Consider the following 15,955-nt stretch of genomic DNA (forward strand, 5'->3'; position numbering starts at 1 on the left):
CCTTGGGAGCCTGGAAGCCGGCTGTGTTTGGGATCTGATTTTAGCTGAGCATCTCATGAATTTCTCAAAGCGTGGGAGGCCTCGTGTCAAAAGCTGAGCTGTGTGGGAATTGTGATTTCATCGAGTATCCTGGCAACATCGCCCGCCCCCGGAGCAGGAGCTAAGAGAGACTGTAAGAAAAGCACATGCATGTATGTAATCCCTACTTCCAGACAGCCCTCCAGGGTCCCCTCAGCGGGAGTCACTCAGGGAAGACTCCTGCATCCCGGCTCCCCAGCACAGACGGGGCCCTGCTGCTCTGGCAGATTCTCCTGCTAGGGGGGTTATCCTTCTTAGCATCCCTCTGTAAGCAGACTCCAGGGTGGGTGGCTCTCCTCTGTGACTGCACCAAATCCTGGGTGCTTGAGAAGATGGGGCGAGGCTGATGGGGGTCTTGGAGACATGGGATCTCAGGACTGGAAACAAGTTCAGAAGTCACTGGGTTTGACCCAGTGAATGAATTCTGTACTTTGTAAAGGGCTTGGGGGAGCATCAGTACAGTGACAAAGAGCTATGCTGTTTATTAACTGTGTGACCTAGAGAGAAAGCCATTTAATGAATGAATGAATGATATAAAGCATTTTTAGGGTCTTCTTATGGGTTGATCCCTTTGTGTACAAAAAGAAAAAAATTGGTTTTCCAGGAGCTCACTTTATATATTACAGGGAGAAATGATGCATATCTAGGAGATTTCAGCCACAAGTGAGGTGGGCCTGGTGGTCTCTAAGAAACTGTAACAGATTTTGTTGTTGTTTAGGTAAGTCCAACCCCACTGGGATTTTATCAAAAAAGATATTGGAGCAGTTTTGTCATTTCCTTTCTTAGCTTATTTTAAAGATGAGGAAAGTGAGGTAAACAGAGTAAAGTGACTTGCTCAGGGTTACCATGGAAGGAAGATGAAGCTTACTGACTCCAGACCCAGCACTCTATCCACTGCCCAACAATAAAATAGATAGATGCCAATGCATTTTCTTTAACCTCTTCAGGCTTCTTACTTCTTCATCCTTAAAAGATTAGACAAGATAACCCCTGGGGCCCTTTTCATCTTTAAATTTATGATCCAATGACCTCTAAAGAAAGAGAGTGGATACAAAATCAGAGAAACTAGGTTTGACTCCCAATTCTATGGCTTACTGGTGAACCCTTGAGGAAGTTGAAGAATAAGATGTCTGGGCTTAATGATCTCTTAAGTTCTCTTCAAGCTCTAAATCTTATGTTTCTGTGCCAGGGATAGAGAGTATTATTATTCAAATTCTTTTAAAATATTTTAATATTAATTTTAAAACACTGTGAGTTCCCAATTCTATCTTTCCCTTTAGTTCTTCCCCAAACCAGTGCAAGTGAAAGCAATATAACATCAATTATACATATGAAATTGTGTAAAATCTATTAGTGACATAGATTATAGCCAAACAGCAAGTATACATTGAAATTCTTGAATACATTTGCTTCTGTCTCTCTAAATCTAAGTCTCTGTCATGTATTCTTGCTTAGTGTCCCAGAGTCTTTTGGACTGAGGTCTTTCCTTGTGTCCTACAAGGGACTGAGCGTTCTCCTTCTAGCCATAGCTTCTGGAGTATCTTACTAACTTTGTCCCATTACAGTGATGACCCACTTGCTTACCTGGCCTTTCGCCTGCTAGATTCCGTTGGCTTTCTGCTCTTTCTTCTTACATACATCTCCTGCTCTGTCCTACACTCTTGCCAACTTCTGCTACTTCCCCTTCCCGTCTAGGCATCTACAGCTTTCCTATTGAAACCATTTTTTTTTAGGTTTTGGTAAAGCAATTGGGGTTAAGTGGCTTGGCCAAGGCCACACAGCTAGGTAATTATTAAGTGTCTGAGACTGGATTTGAACTCAGGTGTTCCTGACTCCAGGGCCAGTGCTCTATCCACTGCGCCACCTAGCTGCCCCTAGGAAACCATTTTCAGTGGAACAATGACTAAAACCTTGGATTTGGAGGCAGAAGACATCATTCTGTGCTGGTTCTGTCACTTTTTAACTTTTTGGCAAGTCAATGTCATCAAATCTTTAGATCTCTCTTTCCTCATCTGTAAAATAGAGACAATGATCCCTGATCCACTCCACCTCATAAGACTCTTTAGAGCCTGTGAAATTATTAGGTCTGGTGCTGCCATGGCAACCACAGGGAAGAGGTTTTTTAGGGATGAATTAATTAAATGTTTGACCAAATATGGAAGGCTAATTTTTAAGTTGATAATTTTGTATGTCCAATGAATGATGTTATAAATATCCAAATAGCCGTTGGCAGAAAAAAAAGTTCTTTTCCTCTGCTTTAGAGAATGTTTCAAAGGCCATAATAGGACAACCTTGCTCAGGTCCTATCAAACTACAAACCTCTATTGAGGGGCCTACAGACAGACTGCTTAATCTGTTTTGCTTTGGGGGACCAATCTGGAAAACTGATCATTAGGGGATGGCTTATTATTTTTTTCTGCTCACAGTAATTCAAATATGCATGTGTGACCCTTGAGACCTGGGCTAGAGGAAGGAATATTTTATTGCATTCCTCAGATTCCAAATTTTGAGAAGCAGGAATTAAATTTAACAATCAGTTAATCTAATTGCAGAACTTCTCATTAGTGCACAAACTACTACCAAATATAGGATCAATGAACCATGGATAGTATCTAAAGTCAGAAAGACTTGGGTTCACATCTCCCTTGGTATTTACTTATTAGCTGTGCAATCACGGGAAAGTCATTTATCCTCTGTTTCCTCTTGGGGATAATGATAGTATTTATCCCATAAGTAGGATACAAAAAATGTTGATTCTACCTTATCACCACTTACTGCATATTTTCATCTATGCAGGTGGTTAGTTATCACTCATATTTAACAGTTTTTTTTCCCCTTTTGGGGTTTTCTCAGTAAAGATGCTGGAGTAGTTTGCCATTTCCTTCTCCAACTCATTTTACAGATGAGGAAATTGAGGTAAATAGGTTAAGTGACTTGCTCAAGATTATCCAGCTAATAAGTACATGAGTACAGAATTGAACTTTTGAAGATCCTGCCTGATTTCAGGTAGGGCACTCTATCCATGGTGCTGCCATTCTCTATTTTCATCTATAACTCAGGAAAATTCATGAACATCTACAACTACTCCCGGGGGTGGGGTGGGCGGTGTGTGAGTGCTATATAGATACTGCCCTGCTCACAGAGATCCTGTTATACTTTGGATCTATGTGGCTTTATACATATATGTTATCTCAAGGAGCTGGAGTTTTTTTTTTTAATAGATGCATCAATTTAGAGTAGGCAAACTTCCCTTAACTAAAAAAAATATGCCAATAATGAGTAGTTTGATTAAGCCTAAACTCTGGAATTTGTAGAATTCCTTTGGTAAGAGGCCTTCTATTTATAAACTTAGTACCCAAATGGTCTAAAAGTCTATCTAACCATATTGAGGTAGGTAGAAGCTTGAATATTGGTATTAAAAGAAATAAATAGAAATAAAAATATTAAATATCTAAAAGTTTCAAAGTCCTGTGCTAGACTTTGGGGAGACATGAATATTAGATAATAAAAGAATAGAATTGGCGTTATCTCCAAGGCCATCCAGTCAAAACCCTTAGATTTGTAGATGAGAAGTTAAGGGACTTGCTTAAAGTAAACAAGTAGGATTTGAACTCAGCCTCTGGTTCTAGATCCAGCATTCTTTTCTACCATACCACATTGTCTTTCTCTAATAAGAGACTCAAGCTTAGTTTAGTAGCAGTTTAAGATGAACAAAATACCCCCCCTCCCCTGAAATGAATCTTGCGTTGTAGTTAATAATATTATCCTCATTTTACACGTAAGGGGTGGAGTTCTCTGATCATCTTGATGTATTTGCTGGATCTTTTAAAGCATCTCCCAGAAGAAAATATGTCTACCCATTTTGTTTGGTAGCAAATTCCAATATAATCTGCTGGTGCTCATCTCTATGCCCCAAGAGAAAAACTTCTATACTCCTCATTCCTGACTCCTTTTTTGAATTTTTCTCTTTTCTGAGCTCAACAAATATATGTAGTAAGTTCTTTCAGGGACACATGACAGAAGCAGACAGACATGTGCTCCCTCAACATATAGGGGACAGTTCCTGGTAACCCTCCCTCTGATATTTGTCTTTCATTTTTTTGTTAGTTTTTGTTTTGTTTTGCAAGGCAATGGTAACTTGCTCAAGGTGACACAGCTAGGTAAATTATTAAGTGCCTGAGACAAGACTTGAACTCAGGTCCTCCTGACTCCAGGGCCAGTATTCTATCCACTGTACCACTTAGCTGCCCCTCCCCACTCCATTCTTGAAGAAGACCATGACATCAGGAGAGGTGATGCCATGACAAGCACATGAGTTGGATATAAGCGCTATGCTAAGTCACCAACCTCACTTTCTCCTCCAGAATCATCTGAGTCCCAGGGGCAAGATATGGATCAGGACAACTGGAGAAGGCCTTGGATGTGAGGCATTTAGGATTAAGTCATTTGCCCAAGGTCATACAACTAGTGTATATGGCAAGTGTCTGAGGCTGGATTTGAACTTTTATCCTCCTGATTCAGGAATCTTGATTTCTACCTAAAAAAAGTAAAAGTTTTTGAACTGCTTATCTCTTGCTGAGAGAAGATCATGTACCTTGCTCTAGAAAATGGGAGAAAAAGTAAGAAGGAACAGCAGCAACAAAACAAAACAAAGCAAAACAAAACGTGAGAGAGACCTGGACTTTTCACTCTGAGATTACAGTGAGTTTTTCAAATGGAAAGGGAAAAAAAGAAAGAAGGTTTGCCGGCCTAGCAGTCACAAATCCATTTCTCTTCTGGTAGAGTTCAAACCCTCAGTACAGTACTATAAGTTTGGGTGCCTCTATGGGTTTCTATAGAGTAGAAGGTCTCCCTGGGATGCTGAAGCACTGATTAATTAGAAGCTCCATATTCTTTCCCAATCCAAATGGAATCCAAAGTATGAGATGTTCCTGAGAATGGAGGATTTTAGGACTGTTTTGGAAATCAGAACTCACTAGAGAGGAAGGAGAATTGTATTGATTGTATATGGGCTATTGTGAATCCTTTGTGTATTTTTCACTTTTGTTTATGGATTCCTATGAGTCCTTTGTGTTTGCTTCAATTTTCTGTGGGGCAGAATAAAGGCTGTTATGTACTTAATATTTGCATTGTTACCTTGATGCTTGTAGAGGACTGGAGAATCCTGTTTTACCATCTGTGGAAACTGGCACAAGCTATATTCTGAGATGGATCAGGGCAAGCTTTGGGAGGAAGGGCGAATAACAAGGCAGACAAAAAAAAATGTTTTTTGAGTGGCTTCCAGCTCTCCATTTAGTCCAGAGCTTGGGGTTATAGACATGGGGTTTGCCTTGTTGAGGAAATGGAGTCCTCATAAGAAAGGTGAAGTGGTTTGTCCAAGATCATGAAGGGAGTAATGGTCAATGGTAGAATTTAGATGCAACTCTCCTGTTTTCAGATTCATTCTATAGTTGATGCAATTCCTGTCCACAATTGGCTTATGGTCTATGACATACTTACATATCTCTTTCCCTAATATAGTCACTGCCTCACTTATGGCAGGGCTTGACCTGGCTATGGTCATTCTATTTGGATACTCTCTGGAAGCCTTTTACTGTATGTGATGGCAAAGTCTAGGATCCCTCACCTGTAATCATATCCCCTCTGCTTTCTGACACCCCTGGGAAATCCTACCCAGGGGTAATCGGGGCACAGTCTGGGAAATCCGATCCTGCCACCTCCCCGGGAGTTTCCGATCCCCTGAGATGCTGGTGAGTCACCAGCACCTTCTCAAGGGTGGGGGGGAGACGTGGGAGGCAAGAATTTGCAGAACTTTGGCTAAGGACCAGATGGTGTTTTGAACATTTTCATAAGAGCTATTTGCAGTGTTGCTGCCAGAAAAAAAATTTCCTGCTTAACGAGGAAACACACGTTGGTATCGAATTAAATCGGCTCCGATGTTTTAAATATTACGTCCGGAGTGTTCATGTTAACAAACCTGATTGTTAATTACATCTTCTCCTGCTGCCTGGTGGGGGCCTTGAAAAGAGGGAGAATTGGAGGAGGTGAAACAAATTGGGCTCCTTCCCCATACTTCTCCAGAAAAGACAGAGGGAGGCAGCATGGCTCTGTACAGAAAGAACTTTGGAATGGAAACCAAGACATCTGGGCTCAAGTCTCTGCTCTGCCACTGTGTGACCTTGGACTAGTTCCTTAACCTCTCTGGTCTTTACTTTCTTCATTTGCAGACTGAAGAAACTTTAATTAAATCTACATATTATTAAAAAAAACTAATTGAAAAAACCTACCTCCAAACCCCTCATAAACCAGAAATACTGACTTTGGAGTCTGAGGACCTGGATTAAACCCTTTAATGCTCACTGCCTCTGTGACCCATGGGCAAGTCTTTTCCTCTCCTCAACTGTAAAGTAGATTGGGCTGTATGACTTCTAAGGTCACTTCTAGTTCTGGAGCTTTGATTCTATGAATATGCTCTTTAGAAAAATTTTTACTGGCTGTTTCTTTCTCTCTCAAGGTCCCCCATCCCCCTTAATTCTAATCCTTTCACAACATGACTAATATAGAAGTATGTTAAACATGATTGTATATGGAGAACCATGTCAAATTGTTTACTGCCATGGGGAGGGTGGTAGAAAAATATGGAACTCAAAAACTTGCAAAGGGATGAATATTGAAAACTATCTTTGTATGACATTGGAAAAAATAAAGTGAAATCCATGTTAAAAAAATCTATACTGGCCCCATCTTCTTTATGACCTAGGGCCAGAGTGGAAGGGGGTGGGGGGAGTTCTGCCACTGACCAAGCTTGGACAATCAGAGCAGAAAAAAAGTAGAGCAGAGACAAAAGTTTTTGAACTGTTGACGAGACTATTCCTTTTTTTCTTCTGTGGTAGGAAGTGATGAGAGCAAGGTAGACAGTCAAAGTATAGGGAAATTAGAGGAAGGAAGAAAAAAAATCTTTCACTTGTAGGCATCATAGAAGGCTTCACAGAGAAGGTGGCTTCCAGTATGGGGCTTGAAGGAAGATAGGATTTTCAGAAGTAAAGATAAGGAAAGAGTGCATGCCTGGTATAGGAAATGTTCTGAAACAAAGGTACACAGGTAGAAGATGACATGCCAAGTTCAGAATGCATACACCTTGGCAACTAATTTTATGTGAGGGATGATGTTTTGAATGTGGGTGGTTAGAAGAATATTTCTGTCATCAACAGAAATAGGAGTGTGTTCATGGGGCAAGTTTTTCAAGAGATGGTAAATTCAGTTTTTGGACATGCTGAGTTTCTAGTGCCAATGAGACATCTGGCAGGGAGTGACCAACAGGAATTTAGAGATGTAGGGAACTACACAGGGGAGAAAATTAGAGTAGGTATATAGATTTTGTAATCACTTTACATAAAATTTATTACTGAAAATGGGGTTACCAAGTGAGAATGTGGAGAAGTTTCCCCCACTCCTGTTGTAAATACCAATAGATGTTATGTTACTTTATGTGTATACACATTTTATCCCTAGTAGAATGTAAACTTCATGAGGGTAGGGCCATTTTGTTCATCTCTTGTATTCCTAGAACCTAGTACAGTAGTTCATACTTAGTAATACATGTATAGTGCATGAACATAAATGTTGTCATAACTATATCCATGCTTAGTAGATGATGAATAATCAGTGGAAACAGAGAAGGATTGATGAAACAGTTCTCTTCAGTTATGACTTGTTTACCCTCATTTCAGACTTCTTTGGTTTCTCCATCATGCTGCACTTGGTACCTCTTCCCCCCTCCCTTTTTTAGCTTTCTTTTATATATTATCTTCCTCCATTAGATTGCAAGCTCTTTGAGGACTGGGACTGATTTTCTTTTTCTTATTTGTATCCCTGGGACTTACGACAGTACCTGGCACAGAATAAGAACTTAAAAAATGCTTATTGATGGAGAAGAAACTAGGAGAGAAAAATCAAAATAAAGGTCAAGGAAGGAGAAGATAATTAGGGGGAGGAAGTGGTCAATAGTATTGAATTCAACAGAATGTTCATGAAGAATATAATGCGAGAAATGACCATCAGATTTGGGAATTAAGCTACCACTAGCAATTTTGTAGAGAACATTTTGAGTAGGATGGTCAAGTCAGAAGCCAGATTGCAAAGGGGTTGAGAAGTGAGTGGGTAGTGAGGAGATGGAGACAAGAGAGTACAGAATATTTTCTCTAGGGATTTAGTAGTGAAGTAAGGAAGAGATATTGTATGAGCTCTGTAAAGGATTTGGAAGGATCAATGGAAGGTTTTTTTTAGAGATTGAGGAGTTCTGGGCATGTTGTTAAGCAGTAGGGAAAAAGATACTGATTGAAAAGAAAAGAAGAGAAAGGGAGAGTAAGAGAGATAGAGACAAAAAAAAAGGATAGGGAGAAGAATCTCCAAGGAAGGAGCATAGATTTAGAGTTTAGAGATTTAGAGAAAGGATCTTCCAATTACTAGTCATGTACTAGTAGAAATCATCTATTAGTGGAAATTTCTCAGCTTAGAGATAAGGGATCTAAATCTTGAATGGGAATTGATTTGCTCAAGGGAACACAGACTTGAGATTTTTCTTGTTTTCTCAACATGAATGTTTTTTCCACAATTTTGTGTCAACTAGATGTCTAGTATTATGTTAGTACTGTACTATATATTCTATAAGTGCTGAGAAAATATTGACTGACCTGACTATATAAGTTAAATCACTTGCTAGGAGACAAATAGAATATAGACTTTAAGAAGTTTCCTATCATCTGCTTCTGAATCTATGCATTATGATTTAATGGAAAGAGTGGAAGATGCCCACAGTCAAGAGATTTGATTTCCAGTCTCAACTATAATGTCTGAGTCACTTAACAATGCCTTAGTCTTAACTTCCCTGTCTGTAAAATGATTGTAATAACACTTGCTTTACTTGCCTTATGTAGTTGCTAGGTGTTTCAAGCACTGTAAAATGAGAGGTAGTCTTTGTATTGTTTCCTACCATGAAGTGATTTGGGACATGATAATAAACTCACAAAAAGCTATGAGAGATGCAGTGGGCAGAGACTCTTAGACTGGGAATTAGGAGAGTTTCTAGTCCTGATTTTGTAGATATATACTATGATATTGAACTGATCACTTCCCCTAGGTCTCAATGTCTTCCTCTGCAAAATGGGATTAATAATTCTCATCATCTTTCCCTCCTAGAGTTAATATTAGTGTATCTAGAGGAAATGTGTCTGGGTGCTATATGCAGTATATGTTTACCTGAACAACCAAACTAATTTTCACTTCTCACTGCTACTTTCTCAATTCCTCACTAATCTCTCTTTTTGCTCTGAGTAGTGTGGGGTAGCAATTACTATTATTATAGCAATTTCTCTCTCTGATCAGTTTACCCCCAAACTCAGTCTAACTTGAGGAAAATCTCTCTTTTTTTGTTAGTTTCCTCACTCTCGGTCCCCAAATTTCATAGGCACATGCTTGGGCAAAAATTATTGTTGTGTCTGAATATTTTAATAGAAATTTGAAATAGCATAAGAGAACAAATGAGAAATTAAAGTAACAAGGTTTCAGACTTTCATTTGTAGGCTCTAATGGCTAGACAACCAACCAGGCAATCAAACATCTTTACTTCTTCCTTTCTCTTCCCTTAAATGGTCAGAAGGTAAATGGAAAGACAAGTAGTTGACAAAGAGAAGATCATTTCCCTGGATAGCACTCCTGGTGAAATCAGTGGAAGATAGATGCTAAAGACTGGCTTTTAGTCATTTCACCAATTGCTGCAATTACAGGTTCCTAGTCAGCTCTCTAGTATGCATGGGCTATGCTTGTGCCAGTCTGCCTAATCATATCACATACTGCCTTCATATATTCTAGAGATTAAAATCCTGCTTGCTTTTCCTTGGTGTTTGAAGTTCAGCTCCCCTTTTAACTCTGTTACTTGGGAAAAGTCATTTATTTTCTCTAGAACTTCATTCAGTTTGGTATGAAAAAACTTGGTGCAACTAGTACAACTCACAGACCTCCTTCTACGTCTCTCTTTGGGTCAACTGAATGATTTCTCCAAGAAGGAAGCTCCTTACCAAAATTAAAAGCCCTGGTTCTTGGGGAATTCTCAGGGAAGCCCATGGTCCTAACAATGCTATTCTAATAAATTTTCATGGCCATATCTCCAGAGAAGGAGTTACATTAAGACCAAATTGGCAAATTTGGAAAGTCTGGAATATATTAGATGATCTAAAAATTACTATTTGGATTGAACATGTTTTCCTTAATGGTAGGATGTGTTTGGGGCATAAGTGTTTTTTATCTTTTCTTGAACTCTGTTGCTGAGTCATAAAATGGCCAAGAAGATAAGATCTATTCCTACATATAGATTGTTTTTTTAAATTTCTACCAGTTACTGGAAGAACTATGGTGAAGAACCCACTGTATTTTCTCACATTATCAATTAGTTTTCAAGAATGATGGAGTCTAGAAGGGATCTTCAAATATAGAAGTTTGCATTAGAAGAGCCTTAGAACAAAGAACATAGAAATTGAAAGGTATCTTAGAAAGAGTCTATGGAAACTGAGTCCTTAAAGAAGGAAAGTGCTTTTCCCATGAAATAGAATCAATGGGATACTGAAATTCAAACCCAGATCTCCAAATTCCCCATCCCAGTCTTTTTCTATTTTCCTAAAGAGACCTCTTAGTTCCCTTTTAGTTTTGATATTCTGTAACTCTATGATCCATTTGGATTATTTGTCTGAAAATCCCCAAAAGATGAATGGTTATACTATAGGGGCTTGGAAGTGGGGAGGTAGGTGAGTGTTTTATACACTTGTGTCCTTCAGACTTGGAGACAGGTTCTAAGTAAGAGGAGGAGAAGCAACAGAAAGGGAAAGAAAAAAGAAAGGAGAAAGGAGAGGAGAGTTCAGAGAAGGAGAACAAAGATTCTTCCAATCTCTGAAGTTTCTGAGTGTCCTTAAGAATGCAAGTCAGTGATGATTTTTGGTGGAAAAAACCTTTCCTCATATGACACCCAGGAACTGTCTTTCTTTCTTTTTCCTCTGCCCTGATAGCAGTTAATTTTGTACAAGTTGGAGTGCATTCAATCCAGTGTATACGCCTAAATGACTTCCGGCTCAAAAACCTCATTAGGATGCTGGCTGTGAGTATCTCTGCTTTGCTCTCAGTCAGCCTCAAAGAGGCCTGAGGAGGATCATAGAATGACAGAATCATAGAATCTTAGAGATGAATCACAGATAGAAGAATCACATAATTATAAAATCTAAGGGACCTTAAAACATCATCTAGTTTGACTCTTTCTCTCTCTTTATCTTTATGTTTTACAAAGAAGGAAGCTGAGTCCTAGAGATTTGAATGATTTTCCCAAGGTCATACAAGAAATCACTGGTAGAGTTGCAAGAATCCAGATCTCCTACTTCCTACTTTGTTAAGCTTTCTCCTGTATCACAATGCAATTTCCTAGTGTGCCTATTATTTGGGGCTACTATTTCTTTACCAGATTTGCATTTGTCCTTTCCTCAATGAACTTTCCAAGGTAACCATGAGCCCTCCACGTATATGCCTCCATATATCCATCCATCCTTCCTTCTCTCACCATCTACCCTGCACTCCTTTTAATCAATATAATCATTTATGCTCCTTATCCACCCTTTCCTCTCTATCCTGTCCTTCCTACTTCTCTAGGCTTTCTTTCTGTCTCTCTGCATTATGTTTCAGTCTGTTCAAAAAGCAGTTTCTCCTTTACTATTTCCTTAATCCCTAATCTCCTCCATCTTTGCTTTCCCTGGATGTCTTTGACCTTTTAGCCATCACTTTCTATCCTGTGCATGTGGGCTTTGTTAAAAAGATTCCCATGACGACTCAAAAAAAAGTCACACAGATTAGCATTTGCAAAGGAGAGAGGGAGGGTAACTGTAAACTCAACCCAATGAAATCTTGTCCCTGGGGAACTTAGAGTATGAAGGAAGTGTCCAGACACCCTAGTTCTATGATTTTTTGGGAGGGGACAGTGAGAAACATGGAAAGAACACTGGATTTGGAGTTATTTGAATTTTGGATTTGAACATGGGTTCTGGCTCTGCTTAGAGTCTCATTTTTTGTCTCTGGATCCCCACATCTAGCTTAGTGGCTGTCATGTAGAAGGAACGATTTAAATCCTTATTAAGTTGAATTACCTTTGTGACCTGGAACAAATCACATCATCTTCCTGAGCTTCACTTTCTTATCTATAAAATAAATGAAAACCCAAAACCAAGGAAAATATATTTATGAAAAACCAACAAGTATATGAGGCAAAAATGGGATTTTTGTGGGCTAGATAAAGACCTTCAGGGTTGGGAAGCTGAGGTTCAGGGTTCATAGAATGAAGGAATTGAATGCAATGACCTCTATGACCTCTTTCTATTCTAAAATATGTTGATCTGTGATCTTGGAATGGGAAGTAAATGTTGGTTCATGAATATGATGGGCACTAGATAATGTATCTGCTCCATGGGATCTGTTCTGTTCTCTTTCTAATTTTCTCCAATACTTCTCCTCCCAGCTCCAATTGAACACACTTTTATGTTTACCCTCTCTTTTCTGAAATCGTCAAATTAGAGTCTTTTCCCTTGAAATAGTAGAGACTTGGGATATTATCTCCAGAAGATCTTGGTTAAAAAAGGCCTATTTTTTTGGGGGATATTGACCATTAGCCCATGACCATTAGCACACTTTTCTAGGCTGACTGATTAAATGTATTAACTCAATATAATTAAGAAACTGGAGAATTCTGCTTGGCACAAAACTCCTGTCTTCATAGAACTTACATGCTATTGGGGGATAAAACATGTACTTGAATAAATATGTATAACACAATTAATTTCAAGAGGGAAAGAATGGTAGTGGTTGGTAGTAACTAAGAAAAGTCTTGTGTAGCACATCAGTCAATCAATCAATATTGAGTACCTACCATGTGCTTTCTATTACTGTGCTAAGAACTGGGGGGGATACAAAAAGAGGCAAAAGACTGTCCCTCCACTCAAGGAGCTTTCAGTTTAGTGAAGGATTCAACATGCAAATAAATATACACAAAGCAAGCTAGTTATGTTATAAAAAAAGAATTAAAAGCGACAAGGCCCTAGAATTAAAAGCAATTAGGAAAGGAGTCCTATAGACGATTGAATTTTAGTTAAGACTTAAAGTCCGGGAGGTCCATAAGCAGATCTATTTCCTACTTTGTTAAGCTTTCTCCTATATCACAATGCAATTTTCTAATGTGGCTATTATTTGGGACTAATATATCTTTACCAGATATGCATTTGTTCTTTCCACAATGAACTCATTACTTGAACTTTCCTTTGTAACCATGAGCCCTCCACACACATACCCCCATATATCCATCCACCTTTTCTTGTATAAGATTCAGAATGAGGTGAATGTGTTAGGTAATATTTTTAAAGGAACAAATGCAGCCAGTTTTGGAAGCAGAAATGGTCCAGGGGTCTTTTGTAGCAGAGTATGAGACAGGGGAGATTGAGTGGGACCAGGTCTGTTCCTTGTGGAACATCTCCAAGGAGTAGCTGGTATTTCACAGTTTCTGGTACATAGTAGGCACTTAATAAATGTTTATTGAATTGAATTCAATTGGTATTTGTGTAGCCAGAAGTGCTTACATCATGAAATTGAGAAATGTGTGACTTGGTGTGGAAGTTGCTTGTTCTAGGATATATAAGTGGTAAGGGAGATAGGTTTACAAAAGAAAGAATTAATTTCAGGCAATACAACTAATTTTGTTACCTTTAGCAAGTCATTTAACTTCTTAGTGCCTCAGTTTCCTCATCTGTATAATGAGGCTACTGATATTACTTGTATTGACTTCTTTGTTCACTCATTGTGAGAAAAAAGGGCACTTTGTAAATGCTTTAGAATCTGTGGAAATGAGACTGATTATCATTATTAATAATAATATTAATAATACTAATATGAATGCAAATTCATAGCTCTTCATCTTTTGCATGGCTCATTAGGTTCTTCTAGGACATTTAAACACAAAAATATTAATAATCTCATTTATTTATTTAGAGAGCTCATCTCTAGTTCATCATTAAGGGGTCTTTTCCTTTCTTTGAGGGGCAATTCTCCAGAAGGACCACACACTGATGAGTCTTGAAGCCTCAGGCTAATTCAGACTTCTCTTAGTATGGATTGACTTTGGTATTTAAACCTGACTCTGACACTGACTACCTGTGTGACTTTATAAGTTATTTAACTTGTTTGACCCTTACTCTCCATTTTTGCAAAATGGAAAGACACTGTCTATCTCATTGGGCTATAGTGGGTAAAATGCTTTCTTAGCTTTACATCTCTAGAATTGGGAGCTGTTTTTAATGAATTTTTTGTAGAAATAGGAATAGTGTCAGAAAACAGTGAAAGAAAGATTTGTGGGAATAGACAACATATAGGTAGTGGAGGTCCATATTTATACAGGAAGTGATACAATTTTGAAGGTAACAAGGGAGTCAATTCTCAAGTACACAAAGGGATGAAAAATACAAAAGACTGGAATAAAACTTTGGATTTAATTTTTACTAAAATAAGAGTAACTGAATGTCAGTAACTGCTAATCTATAAGCTTTCTTTCTCATCTGTAGAGAACACAGGACTATTATCTGGACTTAGAGAGCCATGTGCCAGTAATGGCCTGTAAAGAGAACCAGAGACTTATAGGCTACCCTGTCTATAGGTATTAGGAATTCTTCTTATATCAAGTGTCCCAAAGTTTGGAATGAACTCACTGAAGCAAAGGGGAAAGGCAGCCATTGAGTGATAGGCATAGTGCTTCCAGACTGGGTAATCAGGAAATCTGGGTATAAGGCATTAATTCTTTTTATTTATTTATTTATCTATCTATCTATCTATCTATCTATTTATTTATTTATTTATTTATTCATTCATTCATTTATTCATTTATCTGTTTGTTTATTTTCATCCATATTCACATCTATATTTTTAAGTTACAAAATTTCTTTTCACCCTCCCTTCCTACCTCTCTCCCTTTAGTCAGGTTAGCATTGTGCATGCATATTATGATAAACATGTTTATAGATTAGTTATTTTTAGTATGAAGAATTAGGATTAAGGAAAAGGGATACATAAAAGAATTTTTATAAAGTATTCAGATTCTGAAGGGTCTTTTTTTTGTTTTGTTTTGTTTTTCTTCCTCTGGATAGAGCTAACATTGTCCATAACCAGTTTAATACAGTTGTCCTAGCTCTCTGAACTGTTGATCAAGGCTGATTTTCTCACAGTGTTGTTGTTGATGTGTACTTTATTCTCTTGGTTCTACTCACTTCACTTAGCATCAGATCCCGCAGGTCATTCCAAAGCTTCTCTAGAGTCTGACCATTTATGGTTTCTCATAGAACAATAGTATTCCATAATATTTGTATACAATAACTTGTTTATCCATTTCCCCAATTGATGGGCATCCCCTCAATTTCCAGTTCTTTGCCACTACAAAAAAAGCTGCTGTGAATATTTTGGAACATGTAGGATTTCCCCTCCCCCCTTTTTATATTTTTTTCTGGATATAGACTTAGAATTGGAATTGCTGGGTTAAAGGTTATGAATAGTTTTATTGCTCTTTGGGCATAGTTCCATATTGCTCCCCAGGAAGGCTGGATCTGTTCACAACTCAATCAGTAATGCATCAATGTCTTAATCCTCCCATAATCTCTCCAACATTTATCATTTTCCCTTTTGGTCAATCTGATAGGTGTGAGGTAATTCCTCATTGTTGTTTTAATTTGCATTTCTCTATTCAAAAATGATTTGGTGGGGTGGCTAGGTGGCATAGTGGATAAAGCACTGGCCTTAGAGTCAGGAGTACCTG

The 15,955-nt window shown here is 38.3% G+C and overlaps 1 long non-coding RNA gene across 1 annotated transcript in view; it reads left to right on the forward strand.

Moving 5' to 3' along the window:
- Positions 1-207: 207 nt before the first annotated feature.
- The window catches only part of LOC141499970 (uncharacterized), a 44,799-nt gene continuing 29,051 nt past the window's right edge, over positions 208-15,955 (forward strand). Inside the window, exon 1 of the long non-coding RNA XR_012471806.1 lies at positions 208-345. This is a non-coding gene — a long non-coding RNA (uncharacterized LOC141499970). The remainder of the gene's footprint in view (positions 346-15,955) is intronic.

Source organism: Macrotis lagotis, chromosome X (genome assembly GCF_037893015.1).
Source record: "Macrotis lagotis isolate mMagLag1 chromosome X, bilby.v1.9.chrom.fasta, whole genome shotgun sequence".
Taxonomy (NCBI): domain Eukaryota; kingdom Metazoa; phylum Chordata; class Mammalia; order Peramelemorphia; family Peramelidae; genus Macrotis; species Macrotis lagotis.